General features: G+C 44.2%; 1 protein-coding gene across 1 annotated transcript in view; it reads left to right on the top strand.

Moving 5' to 3' along the window:
• Positions 1–9,541: 9,541 nt before the first annotated feature.
• The window catches only part of NXNL2 (nucleoredoxin like 2), a 108,521-nt gene continuing 97,605 nt past the window's right edge, over positions 9,542–20,457 (top strand). The window contains exon 1 of the mRNA XM_069625659.1: positions 9,542–9,663. The gene's annotated coding sequence lies outside the window, so the exon portion shown is untranslated. The remainder of the gene's footprint in view (positions 9,664–20,457) is intronic.

Raw genomic sequence — 20,457 nt, 5'->3', positions numbered from 1 at the left:
CAATTTTGCAGCATTTAAATGTCTTAAATGAATAAAACTTGGCACGCTTGGTGTTATTTCTTTGCACCTTAACAAGGGATGATTCAGCTTCACACGTGTATTGCCTTCAAGAATAGATAACGACCTTGGTTGCCTCAGTGTTGACACCAGACCAGAAAGCCTTGCCATTCGGTTCCACAATCTTTGCTTTTTCTTGCTGCAACACAGTTCTCGGCCTTTCCTCTCCATGGGTCTTGGCTTACTAAAATCATAACACTGATGTCCAGTTTCTATACAATGGCAGCTATTCTGCAGTCTATTCACTACATGTAGCCAGCTTCTAATATTTGCATTCTCTTCAGCCAGTATCCCCAGGGCGTCACACTCATCTTTTTTTATGATGTCACCAGCTCCTCTTTTTGCTCCTTCTCATATTCCTTCAGATTATCATCTCTTCGGGGATACACTTGATAGGGTTTTCTCAGTGGGTACCTTATTTTGAATACTGGCCGTGGTATGGTCACAACTGCTGGTGTCAAGCATGGCATGATATCAGGCTTCCAACATATAGGAGGGAGGGGGGCGGGATTTCCTGCAGAGGCATGTAACTGCTCCCCTACAACCTAATAATGTTTTTCTTCCCAGACTTTCTGAGAACAATCTTGGGAACTCTTCTTTGGATAGCGATGCTCCTCCTGCTCTTATTGAAAGGACTTGATCTTTGGTGCTGGGATCCAACATCATATTCAATTTTGCCTGGTCATCCCACCCAAGCACTGGCAGTCCCTCTTCTGAGAAATACATTCTCATTAATGTCTTCCTGCCTTTAAACTCTATGTTTCCTTTTATGTACTCCAGCAGGTGTAATCTGGCATCTCCAAATACCTTGGGTCGGTGCTTTGTCTTTCGAACCTCCACTTTGTGCTTTCACACCATCTCTTTGTAGGTGTGAATGGGCAGTATGGTCAGATCCAATTCCAAATCCCAGGGACTTCATTTAGGGGTCACCAGGGATCGTACTTGCAACCCCTGAGGTCTCCCTTGCTATCCCTGTGGTCTTCCTTGCTACCCCTAAACAAAATTTTAAAAAATGATTTTCTTTTTTTTTTTTTTTTACAAATTGAAGGTCCTGGGCTGTGGCCAATGCCATGTGCCTCTTTGTTTCCGGAGCAGCTGGCTTTCTTGTTCAGGCTTCTTAAAAAAATAGGCGGTTCCACAAGTGTAACACTTTGAGTAATGACCATAAATAAGAAAGAATAGGAATAAAAAATAATCTATATTTCTCAATTCTATACAATAATTGCTAGACTGATTAAAGGTTTATTTCAGGCACACTTCAGGGGGTGAGTCACTGATTTAGTCTGTTCTTAAACACCTCAAATTCACAATGCTGACAAAATCCTCCAAAAAGCATTTAGAGTAGAATAAGCATCAATTTCGGACTATGTATTTTGCTTTTCACAAGTTGCAGTTATAGCATGTTTTTTCTGCCAATACATATGGTGATCCATCCTTGCATGAAATGTATATCACTTTACAGTGATATTGTAACCATATTTTTCATAGTGTACTTAGAAACTTAGAAACAATGCTATGTGATGCCACTTCCTGTTTTGTCAAGGGGTAAACGGTCGTGTTCCATCGCTTCCTGTGATGTGACTTCGGGGTGGGGGTTAAATGACATCACTTCCTGTGAGGCAATCAGAGGTCACGGGTCATGTGATGTCACTTCCGCTACCCCTGGCATTTTATTGAAATGATGTCCCTGCCAAATCCTTCATCACTCTGGTTTCATTTCCATCCACTTCAATCAGCCAGTGAGGTTTCTCTTTTCTGGTTCACTACTGTTCACCATGACTCTTCACCATGACGATCGTGGGTTAATCCTCTTCTGATGACTCTTCTTTCACCATCTCTTATTTCACCACTTAGGAGGTCACTTTCCGGCTTAGTCAGCGACATGCTGTGGCAAAGTGTCCAATTTTCTTGCAGTTGGTGCACTCTTTGCCTTTGGCTGGACATGCCTTATCATTCATGAGATGTCGAGTGCTAACACATCTGTGGCATCTCAGAGGTTCCCTCGGTTTGTCTCTCTCTTTTCTGGAGTCATTCACTGACCTTCCTCTGCTTCCTTGATATGGAAGGGTGTGCACATCTGCATTCTCTGAACTTCCTGTCATTTCATTGAGTCTCAGTGTAGTCTCCTCTGCTGCTCTGGTGATCTGAATGTATTTGCCTTGACTGTATTGCCTTTTCCAGTATGTACTTGTCTGGTACCTTCCTGCAATTCGTGTGCACCACCAGCATGTCGCATTTCATATTTTCTGTGTTGTCGCCAAACTCACACAATGCCACCATCTCACGCAGCCTTGTGACATAGTTATCTACAGGCTCAATATTCTCCTGCTTTCTGGTGTAAACCCATATTCTGTGCAGAACAGTGTTCTCTTTATTGGGGAATCTCTTAACTATCCTCATGATAGCTTCCTTTTATACATCATCTTCCTTCCTCATCATCGGCTGGTTCAGGCTCAGTCCGGCAAATATTCTTTGCGCTTCCACCCCCATTGCATTTAGAAGCATGGCCTTCTTCCTTCCTGGGGTGTAGTCTGCCCCTCCCCAGCTTTCCACATCCATAGTAAATAGTGGTTCTCAGTGAGGCCATGGAATCACTGGGCTACCTGGTGTCTGTAGAAACTATGAGCGTGGTGTTGCTCCTTGCATGTTTCTTCACAAGATGTCTGTGCTAACACTGGTCTGAACCCATCCTTGTAGCCAATTATGTTGTGGCCTGGCAATGATGCACCTCATTCAGATAGTAGTAGGAAGCTCATTCTGCATTCTGGGGTACAGAATGGGCAGTTGCATTCAATGTCATATCTCATGGAGTCACTTGAACAGATAAGGGGGGTCACTGTAATATATAGATATCATAGAGTCTCTCCGCAAATATGGGATTCTGCAGGTTAATACTATTAGTCGTTGTATACAAGAGGATTGCCAATCTTGCGATCACTCGCCTCCTCGGTCGCTCCATCTCTTGTATCCCGTGGCCCCATCCACTCATGTGGATAAAGTCTTGCAAGAGTATGGCCGGAGATGCTTTTGGGAGACTAGAGCTCTACACCAGCCCAGGATAAAGAAGTGAAACTGCCTCCTGGAAACAGGTTCAATGACATGCAAATGCAAAATGGTATAAGCTCACTTTTTGGTGCTACCCTGTCACATTACCTTCACTCCTCCTTGATTGTCTTATCATTGTTTCTTCTCTTCTGGGGTGTGCCTACAGCTTACTGGGTGCGACTATTGCCTGAGATCAGACACATCTTTATTGGAGGGCAAAAGAGGCACTTGCCCTAGGCCCCGGCCCTGGTGGGGGGGGGGCAACAACCATGTCTGAGCTAAAGAAGTCAGTACCCATTGCTCACCAAACGTAAATAGCACACATCAGAATTGTTTATGTCATGCTGCTGAGGCTCTAAACATATTGCCTGTCTGTTGTTTACAAGTACATTCTGCTCTGATCGATGCATCCTGTAATGCGTTCTGTGTTCACTGTGGAATACATAGTTTGTGCATTCTCTACAGCACAATTCCTCATCTTTCTGTGGGGATTATATTGATCATGTGCAATAGCCAAAGTTGAAAAACATATTGATACATTTGAGTGCTGCAATGATTCCGAAGATAGCTCAGTGTGTTAAGCACACATTACAGAGATCTGTGTTCATATGCAAGATTACAATACCAAATTCCAGCAAGGCCGACTCAGGCTTTCCTCTATCTGAAGTTGATAAACCTCCACGCATATGTACTTTGTTTTGTAGTACAACAGGCACTATTATCAGCAATGTACCTGTACCAGGTATTAGTTATAGAAACAAACATAGCATCAGTATGGGGAAGCTTTGGAAATTGGTTTGTTCAGATGCAGAGTTGTAAAACCCAGGCAGCCAGCTCCAATGAGGACTATAAAGTGCTTGTCAGGAGAGGTGATTATGTATCCAAATTCAAGACTGTGGAACCAAAGTGTTCATACTTGTATCCTGGCTTTGTCAGCAGGCAATACAGTGATCCTGGACAAATCATCATATCACTGACAATTACTGTGCTGTCTTCTATGAAAAGGTTTGCCTTCTCGCATGCTGGTGCCATTGCGTAGTCCATTACCTGATCTTTCTTTTTATGTAGGCCATTTGAGTAGAAGTGGTTCTAGACATAAGAAAGCAGACCAGATATTGCAGGTCCCTGGCAAGCATATTTTAAGGTCTGATCACTTAGAACAAAAAACTGTATTCTTTTTTTATAGAAATCAGGTTTTTTCTGGCATGTTTATAAATAACTATTTTATAAGCCTGTGCTTTGTAATTGTTTATTTATACAGCGCTTATACACAGGTGGAGTGCTTCAAAGCACTTCAAGGTGGGAAGGGAATACAGTAGTCATTCTTAGGCCTTGAAGTTTCTGAATGATCTAACAGAAAACTAGCATACTAGGCCTGACAGCATTTCTCCTAGTGCAAAAAATATAAAAGAGAATCCCATGTAAAATCTTTTAAGATCACATCAATTAGTATGCTGCTACATATGTACTTCCCTTGATGACGTAGACAATGAAGCTAGAATCATTCCAATTTTGCAAAATACGGTTCAACAACATTTTTTTTTAAATGGTCATCTTGGGTTATGTTGTTTGTGTAATTCCAAGTCAGTACTATAAAAAAGGATATTTTAGTTCATGCTTAGAATTGGAAGAAAGTGGTAAAGTGAGGAAATTTCAGAGGGAATGCAAATCTCAGTGTCACCTCTACACCAATGTGTGATCCTGGGCATTTCATTAAATCTCATATTGCCTAACCTGTAATTATTGCCAGTCAAAAATCCTTTACAATTGTCGCCCATCAGAGTGATTTCGTTCTCAGGTCATGATCATCAAAAAAGATCCACTCATGGTTTCACTGGCTATAGTGTTGATTCCTCTATAATATTAGTGAGCATTAATATATAGCACACCACAGCCGCTTCTTCCTTTGCTCTCTAATGTCAACACTATTTGAAAACCATGTTCCTCTTCTAATCTCAGTCAGTTTGGATATGTGCACCTTCCTGGTAGCTACTAATCTTTCAATTGCTGTCCTATATTCTTGCTTGAGCACTTTTGCATTTTGTGAGGCAGCTAGTGTAAATCATTTGTCTATTCTGGATTATGTGCATCTTTTTCATACTATCTGTCTCCTGCATTTATACTATGGCCGATGTACCTTCTTCGTGGCCGCTATTGATGAAAAGTGTACTGTACCTACACTAGAACACAAGGACCCGTGTCGTGGATTGCGAATGTAGCCCTGGAAATGATACTTGTTTATCATTTGATTATAGCAACAATGAAGAGGGTAGGGGGACTGAAAGGGAGTAGTACTATTGCTTTTTAAAAAAAAATAAAATGATCAAACTGCCAGGCAGCAGCCTGACCATCATACAGCAAGCCAACAATGTTAACATTATCTGTATACTATCACCACCCAACGTTGCTGCCTACGCCCTCTCATTCACTTCCCTCCTTCCCTGCAGACACCTCACCCCTCAACACTATATCAAACAATTAACACATAACACATTCCTTTCCCCCTCGCCCACAATGTCCTATCACCTGCAACCCACTCGGCATCCGGCAAACATCCACTCTTGGCGCTCGTCTTTCACTGATACATTTTCCTGCATCCTTCCTAGATCCTGGTTCTGTTATACCACTTCCCCCACACCTTGTTGTGACCGTAGCAATATTAAACTATGAATCGTGAGGAGGGGGGAGTACGACCAGATATTCTGGATACCTTCATTAATTTGGTTCGGTGGAGGGGGGGCACCGCGCACCAAAAGTGCTTAGGATGGCACTGCCTGAGCTGTGTATTCACTGAACTGGAAGGTCTGCGACATAATCCGCCTTTGAGAGCAGCCCCCTCGGGCTCTCTGCTGCTCGTGCTGGGAGCGCCACAGCAGAAGTCACTGAAGCCCACTGGGAACTGCACAAGGTGACTTAATGGGGCTGTTCGACACCATGTTACTTTGTCCCTCCCCTCCAACCGCCCCCTCTCCCCCTCCATCCGCCTCCTCTCCCCCTGAGAGCTGGCCTAGATTGTGCAACACGATAACCACATACTTTCCATCATTCTGTGACCAAAAAGATGTAGGATTTTTCAAGTTTCAAAAATTATACTTAGCATAACAATGACATCACATGAAATTACAAAACATACATTGTTGGCACCACTGGAGCATTCTAAAATGCACAACCCATCAAACAGCACAACATGGAAAGATGCTCAAATGTATAGTTGTGAATGGTAAGTTAAGACCAAATTCAATTACCTAGCTCTACAGAAAATAATCACACAGAGCTGGTAGGCAACGTTTGCCACTGCTCTGTAGCAGCAGTGCTGGCAGAAAATATTCAGTGCAGGTTGAACACTGAACAACATGGAGACTGATACCCTTCTCAGTCTGATAGGCAGATGCTGTGTGATGGTGGTACGCTCTGTCACTTGCCTTCTCTGGTGGTTCACCTAAGGTTTGTTCCGGCTAGAGTGCAGGGCAGAGTCATGTAGCTGTCAAGTCAGTGGATTGATCTGAGATCATCACTCAAATGTATCATTTACCCACCCACCTCACAGACAGATGAATTGCCTTGGAGTCACACAAATTACCTGCCATTGTAAAAAGCAATAGGATCTGTCACCCAAATCTGTAGGCCGTACGACTGCTTAAAAAGCAGTAGCCTACTGCCTAAATCAGTAGGGTTGGCAAGTATGTACCCACTAGTAGAAGGAATTACGGCTGAAGGGGACCTGTCGTCCTAGTTTGGGAACTGTATTTTCCAGGTGAAAAATCCAGACATGTTAGAGAGTGAACTGGTAAAGCTAGGGAATACTGGCAGCCGGGGTCCAGCTGTTGAGAGCAGGGAAGGTCTGAGAGGGTCCCTGTGAGGCGAAGTGGTGGATGAGATGTATGTCTAGACACAATGGTGACGCACGGAGTAACGACTGATGACGTGGTCTAAGTTAGCCTCGCATGAAAACTGAAAACTTTATTTGAAAGATTGCACTCAGGGCCATTTTAAGCACTTCTGGGGCCCTGGGCACAGACATCTTTGGGGCCCCTCTCCACCAAACCAAAGTAATTAAGGGATCAAGAATATTGGTCGTGCCCCCGCAACCCACCCGTCGCGCTCACAACATATAGGTTGATATGCTGTCTCACAGCATAATAAGCATGGTTACTCTCTTTAAGTCCCCTTACCCTCTTCATTCTTGTTCTAATCAGAATGATAAATAACTAGCATTTAAACACCAACATTAGCAGTCTACGAAGAGGTTACTGTTCTAGTACATACTGGATACATTTTATCAATAGCATCCAGGAAGGTATGCAGCCTGTAGTATTAATGGAGTACCGTATGTAAAAGGTACATGTGACCCGTAATAGACAGGGAACTCAGATTACCTGCCTCACAAAGGAGAAAGCAACACTTACTGTAGCCTCGATAGTGGATGGTGATTAGAAGCTACCAGGAAGGTGTACTTATCCAGACAGACTGAGATTAGAAGTGCGATATGGTTTTCAAATAGTGTGGCCGTTAGATATCAAAAGAGCAAATGCCTGTGGTGTGCAATATAAATATCTCACTATTAAAGTGGAAGAAACCCTATAGCCAGTGAAACCATGAATAAGGCTTTCATGAAAATCATACCTTGAGAAGGAAATCGCTCTGAAGGGCTGACAATCTTGAAAGGTTTAGGCACTGGCAATTTTGAGAGGTTAGGTAATACAAGATTAAATGAGATGCCCACGATCACACATTGGTTAAGAGGTGAAGGGATGAAGCTGTGATTTGTGCCAACTCTGCAATTTCTGCATTTGAACACTTTCTTTTCCAGTTCTTACCATGAACTAAAACAATCTCATTTTATAAAACGGACTTGGAAAGTACACAAATCACATTACCAAATATGACCACTTTTAAACAAAATATTATAGAAGGGTGTTATGCAAAATGGGAATGGTCATAGCTTCATTCTCACCATCATCATGGGAAGTATATAAGTACCAGCATATCAATCAATGTGATTTAACACATTTAATCTGGGTTTGTCTTTTGTATTTTAAATCTTTAAATACTTCCAAAACAATGGCTTGTGACATTTTCATTTATAAACGTGCGTAAAAACCTTTGATGAACGTTTTGACAAACGTTTTTTGCGTCAACCAAGCAGACCTTCAAATATGCTTGCCTGAAGCCCGCAGCATCTGGTCCGCTCTCTTCTGTCTACCAACCCTTCTACCCAAATGGCCTACATAAGAAGAATGATCAAGACATGGGCTGAATAATACCAACAGCATGCGAGAAGGCAAACCTCACAGGAGACAGCACAGTAATGGAAGATATATTAGATGATTTGACCAGGATCACTGTATCGTCTGCTGGCAAGTCCAGGATACAAGCATGAACGCTTTCGTTCCATAGACTTGAATTTGAATTCCTATTCACCTCTTGGACTAACAGTTTATGCCATCGTTGGAGGCGATTGCCTAGGTTTTACAACACCCCTTCTGAACAAACCAATGTCTAGACCTTCACCATACGGATATGTTAGTTTTTATAGCAACCCCTATCTGGTGCAGGTACATTGCTGATAATAGCAGATGTTTTTCTGCAAAACCAAGTACATATGCAGGTAGGTTTATCAGACTTAGGAAAGGCTCAGTCAGCCTTGCTGGAATGTGATATTCTAATTTTGCATATGAACACATATCTCTGCAATGGGTGCTTCACACACTGAGCTAATTTCTGAACCATCGTGGCACTCAATTTATCAATATGCATTTCACTGTTGCCTATTGCACATGATCAACATAATTCCCACAGGATGGAAAGAATGCTACAGAGTTGTGCCGTAAGGAACACACAAACTATGTGTACCACAGAGAACAAAGAAAGCAATGATGAATTGATCAAGGCAGAATGTACTTGTCAAAATAGAAAGGGAATGGGTTTAGAGCCTCAGCAGCACCCCATAAAATATCCTGACGTGTGCTATTTAAGGCTGGTGAACAATGGAATCTTACTTCTTCAGATCAGGCAGCCCTGTGGGGCTGTCCCTCCAAGGTGGGGGCCCTGGGCAAGTGCCCCTTTTGCCCTCCCATAAAAACGTCTCTGATTGCACTGATAAGGGGTGTTGTCTAGCCTCCAATTGGTTGAATGTGAAACCAAGAATCCTTCTTAATCCCCTGGCGTCATCTCCTTTCCTCTCTATCCCTTTATTTACCGACAGTGAGAGCGCGTACAGTATTGTTAACACCGGTATTTAGCACAAAATAAAAAATGAACATTTGTTATTTCCATGTTCAATACTTTAAAGGATTCTATTCATCGCAGTATGTTTTAATTATCTTGTCAATTGACATTCATGCTATATAAACAGGTTGACCAGACGGTGGCAGCAGCGGGCCTAAGTAGCTTCAGCCCGTCACTAAAAGCAGTAAGTAAAGTACGATAATAGTCGGAGGCGGGGCTTTGTCTTTAATTAAGTAATTGCTACTAGCAGGGCTCACTAAACTCTTGACGCTGCGAGAGGAAGGCCGAGGAGCCCGGAGAGGCGACGCTCTGTCAATGACAGTGGCAACAACTGTAAGTACGGCAGAGGGGGCACATGCGCCGAACATAAGCACCGGCAATTACTCACAGGAAACTGTCCGGTCCTCTTTAAGCCAGCTGTTTACATACACATGCAAATCAGCCGCTACCAGGAGCACATTACACACCATATGCTCCATGCCATTTAAAAGGTCCCTAATTACACGGCCACCTCGCGAGATACAGGGTGAAATGTACACTCTGTATTAGCCTCGGCCTTTCATTGCTTTGACTCTGTGATTTAGTTCGCTGACTTTAGGCTGCCTTTTCAGTATGTTTTATTAAAGTATTAAACAATCTTCCATCAGATGATTACGTCAGAGCGAGTTATTTCCGTATTCCTTCTCCATATTGCCTTAAGGTATTCACACCTGGGAAAGGAATATTGGTTTTGAAATCTGATTGAGGCATTTTGTGCGTATTTAGTTTTATGTCCTATAAAATAACCTTCTGCCTAATGGATTTCAATAGGGCTTTGGAATCACTGATAGGTTCTCCCTAATGCATGTTGCGCATGTGCAGTACTTGTCTGAAATGTGGTCTCAGGGCCCAACTGCACTGTGTATGCATAAGAAGTGTACTTCTTATAGGGCAACCTATTTTTGTCTTTTGTCCACATGTACCTTTCAACAAACCAATGTTTATACGTGTACTTTATTCATCTGTTCATGTTGGATGACAGTGTCCGCTGCGCCATTATTGGTCAGTGGGGTAAAATGAGTGCTACTTCCGGAGGAATGCGTAAAGCTGGCGGCGCAGTGTTTGGAGAGCTGCTGGGTGCCCGTGAAGTGTCACTGCCAGAGAACTGTCCACAGTAGGGCTGGTTCCATTCACCGTCACGAGGCCAGCACCCCCGTATCAACAGATTCACCTTCCTCCTGATCCCCTTTCAGGTTCATATGAACTTTATCAGACACAGCAAAGTGTGGCGGGCACTATCAGGTGTTATATACACGCGTATATCGATCGCCTTGTATAATGCCATTAGGATCGCCAATGGCCTTGTTTAATCTGATTATCTACATGTTGGTTGCCTGTGTGGTATTGTTTAATTATTAGCCTTTTGGTCGCCTACGGCCTTGTTTAATCTGATTATCTGCATTGTAGTAGCCCATGGTCTTGTTTACTCCGATGACCTCCATTTTGGTTGCTTTGGCTTTATTTAATCTGATGACCTGCTTTGTGGACGACTAAGGAGTTGCTCGTTGTAATTTTTTTTAACTCAACTTCATTTAGAGTTTCAGCTTTCAAGAGAAGGAAGCCAAACAAACCATCAACCACGTTACATTTTGGTTGCAAATGGGGGGGGGGGACAAACACAGGATGCTTGAGGGGGAGCCGGGAGTAGGGAATGGAGTAGGTCTGTTGTCCCAGGGAGATTGTCAGAGCCTGTACATATTAGGCAGGGGGGGTGCCATTAGCCCAACTGGGTAGTTTAGTCACCTTTGAGCAGGGAGGGGAGTGATTAGGAAGGGGCCAGATGGGAATTGTTTAATATTTTAACCTGCATTTAATCTCATTACCTGAATTTGTGTCGCATATTGCCTTGTTTAATCTGTGGCCATCATCCATTTTGGAGTGCTAGCTTTGGATTCCCCCAGTTTGGACACTCGTAGTCCTACTGCGTCATTGTATACCTTATTGTCCTCGACTCTTGCAAACTAGCCTACTTCACCAATCTGATTACTAGTTTTCGTTCTCACCCCTACACACTCTCCACCACACATCATGCCATGCTGGCCCCTCCTTGCTCTCATGCAATGTATTCTTCCATTCTTCCCTATCCACTGAAGACTTTGCCCAGCTCATGTCTTCTGTAATCTGTAACATTCATGACACACTCAACACTGTCCCCCATCTACGCTCATTCATCAAAACGCCCCCCACTGAATTGGCCCCCATTCTGAGGACTGCCAACCCCCCTGTATCCTGTTCAACCTTTTGGCCATGCAGATGGTAAAGGAGCTCACACCACTCACCTGCTTCTATTTCTGTTGGCTTTTCAACTTCTCGCTTTCCCTTGGGCTCAATGTAGAAACTGCTCTATCAATCCTAAAGAAGACCCTGGCTGATCCCAATACCCCTGCCATCTGTCAGCCATCAGCTTGTATTCCTCCCCTCTCACTGTCCCAAAATCCTTGAAAGACTCCTCTTTAAGAGGATCTCAAACTATCCAGACGTTAGCAACCACTGCAACTCTCTCCAGTTGGTATTCCTGTCGTCATTCTATGGAAATCACCCTCGCCCCCATTTCCAACTTCCCTATCATTTTTGGCTGCCTTTGATATGGTGGACCACTCTCGCTTCCTTGGACGATTGCCGAACGTAGCTTCCAGGTCATTGATCTGGATGAGGGTGCCTTCATAACTTTCTTGCAAGTTCTTCTCCTTCTCCTGAAACAGAGGCATCTAAGATCTGACCTCCTTACATGTTCTTTGTGGATGACAGGCACATCTTTTTCTCCTTCCCTACTCTTACTTCCGACCTCTCTGATTGCATGTTTACCCGTCCCTCATCAATCTGCCAATTAATCTGCTTAATATGAGAAACATGTGCCCACTCCTCACTTACAACCTTCATAAAAGCCTCTTACTGACCCTTGTACTCAGACACCCTGATTACTTTGCGAGCCTCCTCTCAGGCCTTCTCATTCCCCCAACTTTACAAAGTACTCAACTTCACTACCTAAACCCTCTGCAATCTTCCCCACTATTTTGCCACCTCCAAATGTATCCCTCATGCTGGCTGAATCTGCATGAAAAGGTGGTCCTTCTTAAACCATACCTAGTGTTTATCTACAAATACTTGCATGCATTTTCTCCCTTCTGCCTCCCTAACCCTCTCGCCCTCTTTTCTCCTCCGCATAGTCAGCACTACAATACCCACTTGAAAGTTTCAATTTCCTAATCACCACAGGCATCCTCTTTTCTTTTGCTCCTTCTCTTTCCTTGGCCTGTGCTTCTGGGTCGCCCTTCTTCCCCAATTCAAAAAGTCCATGACCATCAACTCTATTAAATCTGAACTACCCCCAACCAAGAAGACATACCCTCCCCCATTACGGTTGGACCCTGACTGCCTTGTACATAACTCACTCTATATATGACTCTGTAAACACTCAGTTTCTTCAGTCTTCTATCGGTATGTGGTGCGTGTTCTGTCATGCACCCGTTTCCTCTACAATGTATTCCCCAACATTACCCCTCTCTCTGCTGTATGGCACTTGATTAAGGATTCCCCCTTTGACTGTTATTGTCGCTTGCAAGTGTTTTTGGGTGAGACATAGTGTTCCTTTAATAAATACCAATAAACACACAAAAATAGAACCACCACTGCCACTATACTAAGACCTCATCTTGCTCTGGTCTAATCTCTGACCGTAGCCCCAACTTTACCCCTCCATTCCCCCACAGGTTCACTAGCTCTCGAAACCTAGCAAACACTGTGAATATTTGTATTGTTTTACTTTGTATTTTCTGTTTATTTACTTGTGAATGAACACTGTGCTTCCAACAGGAACAGCAGTCAGAGCTGTCCCAGATCTGCATGCTTGATAATAGTACATATGATATGATATTTTATTTATATCGCGTTCATACACAGCGCGACAAGGCAAGGGAGGGGAACAGGGGAGAACGAAACAACAATCTTACTAGGCCCAGTGACATTGAGAACGTGCAAGTGCATGGAAGAGGGGGAGGTGAAAAGTGCATGGAGGGGAGGGAGAAAGTGGAAAGTGCAGAGCAAAGGAGAAACAGGATAAATAATAATAAATAAAAATAAATAAATAATAAAATCAGCACAAAGTGGTAGTGCAGCCAAGTGGCAAGTGCTAGGTTTGAGGCAGCAGATTAGGTGGGTCTGATAAGTGCAGGAGGGAAAAACAGGGGAGGCTGTATGGGTACAGATACAAACCCCAGTGCAAGGAGTGGCCCGGAGGCAGTGCAGTAGGGTGGCAGGGTGAGCAGGAACCTGGGACCAGAGACAGAGGGTGTCCTGATGCGAGGTGCCAAGAGAGCAGATCAGCAGGGGAGAGGGTGGGGGCGAGGGCAGAAGCAAAGAGGAAGGTCTTGAGGTGCTTCCGGAACCTGAGATGGTTTTTCTCAAGTTTTAGAGTGGCAGGGAGGCTGTTCTAGAGGGAGGCCGAAGACAGAGATCGACCCCAGCTTGTTTCTTTGAAAAATGACTGACCCTGAGGGAGTTAGAGGAGGAGGAGGAGCGAAGAGCTCGAGAGGGGAGGTATTTACAGAGGGATAGCTGAAGATATTTTCGACCCAGGCCCCAGAAAGCCTTGTGGACAATGCAGAGGGTTTTAAATGTAATCCTTGCATCCACTGGGAGCCAATGGAGAGATTTCAGAGCTGGAGAGATACGATCCCAGGGCTTGAGGCCAAGGAAAAGTCTTGCAGTCCTGTTCTGGATTAGTTGCAGAGGGCAGAGAGAAGAGGCAGGTAGATTTAGAAAGAGGCTGTTAAAATAATCCAACCTAGAGAGAACCAGAGCTTGGGAGACAGTGAGCTTCTGGGGGAAAGAGAGGAAAGGTAGAGTACCTCTGAGGAGGTGAAGTGGGAAGTTTGACTTTTTGGAGACCTCAGAGATGTGGTTAGAGAAGGAAAGTGTAGAATCAAAGATATGTGAAGTACCAGATTATACATGTACCTGGTAATGGATCTGGAGGGCGTTGGAGGGGACATTAAAAGGAGATGGCACATACACATGTACAGTGCATATGCTGAGTGTATAGTGAAACACGTAACATTACCTATGACTTACAGCGTTTCAGTCGTGGGATGGGGATCAAAGAGGACCAAGGACAAGGAATGGTGACCGTGACCATCTCTGGGTCACCTTCAATAGAGTAAATAGTTTTACTGAGTTCGTGAATCTCATCAATGTCGGAAAATACTTTCATTCCGGGGGGGAGGAATTCCAGGGGTGGGTGGCCAGGGGGGTGAACACGAGGAAGCAAGAGGAAGTGCAGGCTAGACAGGGAGTGGTGAAACTGACAAAAGCTTGGCATCATAGAGCGTGAGGGGGAAATATCAGGAGATAGGGTCAGCCATATGGGGGATATCTCATGAAGAGATTTCGTGGCTGGAAAAAGGAATTTTAAAAGGGGGCAATTTTGCATCGAGAGCCACACGGCATGGCGGCAGCAGGCGCCAGTGAATGAGGATTATCGTAGCAGGTGGAATAGTTCAGTACTTTGTTGAGAGGGACAAAGGGAGGCTGAAAGAATACTGATTGGAGGGATTTTAACTTGAAGATAGGTTCACATAGTGACCAGCACCACCTTTCAATGAGGAAGGGCATGCCACCTTTAAAATGCCACGCACTTTGATGTCTGACCCCAAGAGGGACGATCGAGGAGTGCATTTCTTGGTCTACGTATATGAAAGGGGGGCTAAAAATACTTAATGGGAGGAAACCCCTGGATCTACGAGGGACGCTAACATATAAGAGTGGCTCTCGAAAAAGCAGCATCATAGACTACTTCATGCTACGATTAGAGGACTGATACTTGGTGAAAGATATGAGGGCGGTAGAGAGCCCTGAAAATGATCATAATACTCTGGTTGTTCTGCTGGACCTTGGAACAGTCTCAAACACCAAATACACCCTGATGAAAGCGGCTCACGTCTTAAGACAAGTAGTGAGGAACAGGCGGGCGTTAAAATCCGCTTCATCCCAAAAAGGGTCTTTGTTTAAGAGCCTAAAAGATGTAATACTCAATATCCTATTGCTGTGAAGAGAACCAAGCGTAACTGAAGAATCTTTTACCAAACTAATTGCTTCCTTGGTTCCCTTGTTGTCAAGTGAAATTCGACCCAGGAGTAGGAATCAGAAGGCTCCCCCATGTTATAACACAGAGTGTAGAAGAGCAAAAAAGGAACCTCTGGTAGAACTAAAGAGGGAAACAAGAGATAAGATGTTAATAACTCACAAAAAGCGTGTCTAAATGAAGACAATGAACAAAGAGAAGAAAGAGAAGAGAGAAAAGTTGTGGGAGAACCTAAATGAAGGGTATTAAGTGAAATTCCCGTTCATTTATTCCGCCCACGATTTAGAATGACCGATTCAATCCGGTTATTCAGTCTTTCTAAATCGATCATACAAAACCCATTAACCCACCTTCCCAACCCATAACCAAACCCAAATCCCCCCATCACTTACCTTATTCTCTACGCTGCTCCATTCCTCTTGATGTGCCCGCCATCTTTGGACGACAGCTGCTCCCTGTAACGCACACTAGTGCACGCAGGTGCTGACGGGCATGGGAAGTTGCAGGAGTTATGTACTTTTTGTGGGTGTGTGTGTGTGTTGGGGAAGGTAGAGGAATGGGGTACTCTGGGGTAAAAGTGCTTTTGCCTGAGTGGTGGAGAATGTGGGGGAATGTGTGGGGACAGGGAAGAGGGTGCTGTTGGATGAAAGAGGAGCCGGAGGGTGAAACCCCTTGATTTACTAAAAATACCGCCAGCACGTTAGAGGGTGGAGGTCGGGGTTCAATAGGTGATATTTCTCCATTTCGACTACGCACACAGAATCGGCTGAAATAAACTGGTCTTTTTTGTGTTCATCCTTCAAAAGGCAGAAATATCACATAGAAACAAATGAACCAGCCCAAGAAGGAAATCATAGCAGGTATTTGGGGCTAATAGCAGAAGCAACCAGAGGTGGACATGATACAACAGGGCCCAAAAGCAACATGATATAGGCTGCCTGGGTTAAGCATTTTGCGCATTATATGAATTGACACAGGGCTGCTGCGACACGGCAAGCCCACATGAGCTCAAATCTAACCCGGCTGCTTCTAGTGAAGAATGTCAAGGCAGTGCTGTTGAAAGCAACAAGTCATAAGAGTCCATGTTCTGATTTCTGTCCAACGGATGTATTCAAACTGGACCTTGAGTACTGGGTCCCAATTTTAACAGCTGTGTTCCCTGAAGTTAGTAAGTCCAGTGTTGTTCCTATTTCTTGGAAACCGGCAGTACTGATCCCTATTTTCAAATAGTCGGGATCAATCATGCTATCGCCCCATTTGTCTGTAAGATGCAGCAGCCAAGTTATTTGAAACGTTGATCTGCAGCTCGAGCCCTGGACTGGGCAAAGGAATTTTACCCGTTAGCTGAAATCCAGCATGGCTTTAGGGAGGGGACCGCCACAAGTGAACAATCTCTGCCTCTACTTTTATTAACTAGTAAGGTATCAGCAGGCCAAGGATGGCATTCGTCCTTGCCATTTATAGATCTATCATTAGCGTTTGAATGTGTGGCTAGGGCCCAATTGTGGTGAGTGCTGATGAACAAAGGGATTTTCACTACATTGTTAAACGTTCTGAAAAGCTTGCATTCGGACCTCACAATTAAGGCAAGGTATGGGCCAAATGGCAAGCTATTGGCAGCCCTTTCATCAAAGAGAGGAGTATGATAGGGCTTTGTGTTGGCCCCACTCTTCTTCAACCTATGCGTCAACGATCTGCAAGTAGAACTCGCTGGCACCAATGATGTCTCAAGGGTAGCGGACCATATGTAACCCCTACTACTCCATGCAGATAATATAGTCTTGCTAGCTCATACCCCGAAGGCCATGCGGGCTCTTGGCAATACATCTACTGAATTCATGGACAGAAGAGGCTTAATAATACGTTGTGTCAAAGTGATAATGTTGGCGAAAAGGAGACTACTGGCCATGGGTATATGGAGTAAAAATCAAAAGATGAAGTGGATATCTAAATATGATTATTTGGCTATTACCGTCTGAGGATCTCTATCATGGAGGAACAATATTGAAAAAGCACTAATTAGCTTGAAAAAAGCAAATGCTTCTATTTTCTGTTTGGCAAAAAACATTGGACATTCTTCCATACATTATATGGCCTGGACATACAGAATCAAAATGGTGGAAATCGTGACATACGGTGCTGGCATGTGGCGTTATATCAAAGACACCCCATGGAATGCTGTGAAAATGAGTTCCTTCGGAAACTGCTAAGAGTTTTTCAAGGGGAACAGACTTTTTTGACTCATTTAAACTTCGGAGCCATGTATTTTGTGGACTATCTGAAAATGAAACCACTTCTGTTATGGTTGAAATATGGACCAACTCTTGGGCTGCCCTAATACAAAACCTTTTGTATGATCTACGGAAAAGCAAAGTAGCAAATATGATCGAATGGCCTAATTATGTGAAAGAACAGTTAACATGTTTGGGGTTAGCCGACTGGTATGAAAACCCACATCAAAAGAATACTAGCTCATAAGAGAGAAGTTTTTGAGCTTGCGAAACCACGGGTGACAATTCATGCTTCTTTGAAGTGGATCAGAGTTGTGAGCCTTATTTATCCTGGGTCACCCTCCCCCACACCCCACCCAAGGTATGACAGCTCTTTAATAGCAAAACTCAGTATAACATTTGCCATTAAAGAGCAAAACCAGTAAATGGATCAAAGGCAAAGAGCCATCTGGGTGCACGTGTGTTCCAAGGGTGTGGAAGACGTGGTTCATGTTATCTTCTTTTGCCCATTGTACAAGGTCATATGGAAGAGAACCACCCCTCAGCCCCCGATCTTAAAGGGAATTTGTTTGATGGGTTACCGATTAGCTCTTTCCTTTTTAATGATGTGCAATAATCCAGGTATGCTGTACACTGGGACTGTATTCATGCAATGCTGTGAACATAAGCAGAGGGTTTTCATTCTGAACATGGACATTTTTGCATTTCCCTTATGACTGCATTGGTCTCAGCACGGATATATTGACTGAACTTTTATGGGCTGCTTTGCACTCCGAAATAAAGATGTATGTATGTATGTATGCATGTATGTATTCATTTTACCTTCCCTACATTCGGTGAAAATAAGGAGATGATGTTGTATTTGTCACATTTCATAGCCCGGGGGCGCCACCGCTGACAGCCCCATCCATTGACAAATGGCAAAGAGTCATCTGGTGACGTGAGAAGATAGTCCAAGGGTAATGGAGGGGAAGGAAACAAAACAATGCTGTCAGGAAAGAGATAGTATGAGAAACCAAAGGAAAAAGTAGTTAGTGAGAGAGGAGGGAAGAGCATGAATAAGATGGGACAAAGGAAAGAGCATTGAGGCAAACACTACTAGATGTGGGGTGTCAGGGAAGGGCAATAGTTCCAGGAAATTGAGATAAAGTGATTAATTGATCTGTGTTGTACAAGGTGACCCAGTCAAGGACAGGGTCTTGAAAGCTGATGGCCATCCTGGACAGGCGGAGAGAAGGTTGATCATAAGTATTGAAGGGGACAGATCATTCAGTGAGGAAGAGGGTGGGTGGTGGGACAGGTGGGACTGGTGAGCAGTAGGGTGTAAATTAGATAGTGTGTGCATGACATTGCTGTGATGTGTCTGCTTAAGAATTCTGAATCCTGATAAGAATCCTGATTTGAAGTGAGTTCCAGAGTTTGTTCCCCTGTTCCAATAAGTGGTAATACATTTCAATGCCACAAGTTCAAGAGCTGTGCAATACTGGGGAAAAGGGAGACAGGTCATCACATCCTGCCAAGCAAAGGACAGCTTCCATGGCGGGCGGCTTCGGCTTCCATTATCGCTGTGGCGCAGGTGGCAGTTGCCATGGCGCCTATGGCAACGTACTGGGCGTAAACAAACGGCATCTGCTCACTCACGTTGGGTAAAATCCATTGTTGCCATGGTTACCTGACGTGAGGAGACACCACAAAACCGATGGACTTCCGAGTTCCATAAAGGAGGAACAATTCTGAGTATCGGCGCTTCTCATTTGATGTTGACCACGTTGCTCTAATGCTGTTCATCCCTCCTGAACAGCTGCTCTTCCTTGTTCCTTGATTGCTGTTTGGTTCCTGTATTCGGATTACCTTGCTGCACTTCCATTCTCGCTGTCACGCATCAACACGTTCCTTGCTGTCCTGCGGCAAACAGACTTTTCTTTCCTTGCCGTTCCGCGGTAAACAGACTTTTCTGGCGTGAAACAGAATTAGAAGCTTGTCATGGACACCACTGAGGCTCTGGCTGCCAATACTCAGTTATTGGTAGAGTTAGTGGCGACATGATCACTGCTCATGACAACCTCCATCATAGCATGGATGTTTTCCAGGATTAGGCACGTTCCAATATCCAGGACGGTGCCCAGGCTGGTACCTCAGTGTCCGGGTCTTCCTACCCTCCTTTGGGTCAAACTCCCGTACCAGTGTTAATGTCCTCCCAGGTTTCCTTGGCCCTGCCTGAAAGGTTCAACAGTGATCCTAAGGCCCACAGGACCTTTATAAATCAATGCAAGCTACACTTGCTTTGCTGCTCTGCCCTGTTTCCTGACTCCACTACCAAGGCAGCACTTGTACTTTCTTATCTCTATGGTGTGGCAGCTGCTAAGGCTAATCTGCTGCTAGAAACAAATAGTTGCATGGTTTATGATTGTGATGCCTTGATCACGGCTATGAACCGTGTTTTTGATACCAGATACACAATGCCAGCCACTGATTTGGAGTTCCTTAGTCTTAGCCAAGGTAATTCGTCATTGCTTTCATATTTGGCTAGGTTCAATCAACTAGTGGAGGAAACTGGATGGCCTGAAGATAAGAAGGCCGCTGTATTCTGTAAAGACTTATCCGAAGGTCTTAAGGATATGCTTGTTACGGTCCCAGTAGTGCCCATAGGTTTTCGTGAACTGTTAGACCTGGGGAATGAAGAACCACCGGTCCGATGGTGGTAGAACACCAGGACACGGTTGTTTGCTACACTGATGCCGAACCCATGCAAATAGGGGTGGTACGTGGTCCTTTAAC

Source organism: Ambystoma mexicanum, chromosome 6p (genome assembly GCF_040938575.1).
Source record: "Ambystoma mexicanum isolate Mex_15411 chromosome 6p, UKY_AmexF1_1, whole genome shotgun sequence".
In the NCBI taxonomy this organism is placed as follows: domain Eukaryota; kingdom Metazoa; phylum Chordata; class Amphibia; order Caudata; family Ambystomatidae; genus Ambystoma; species Ambystoma mexicanum.
Note: the sequence above shows the minus strand (reverse complement) of the source record. Positions and strands in the feature narration are given on the sequence as shown.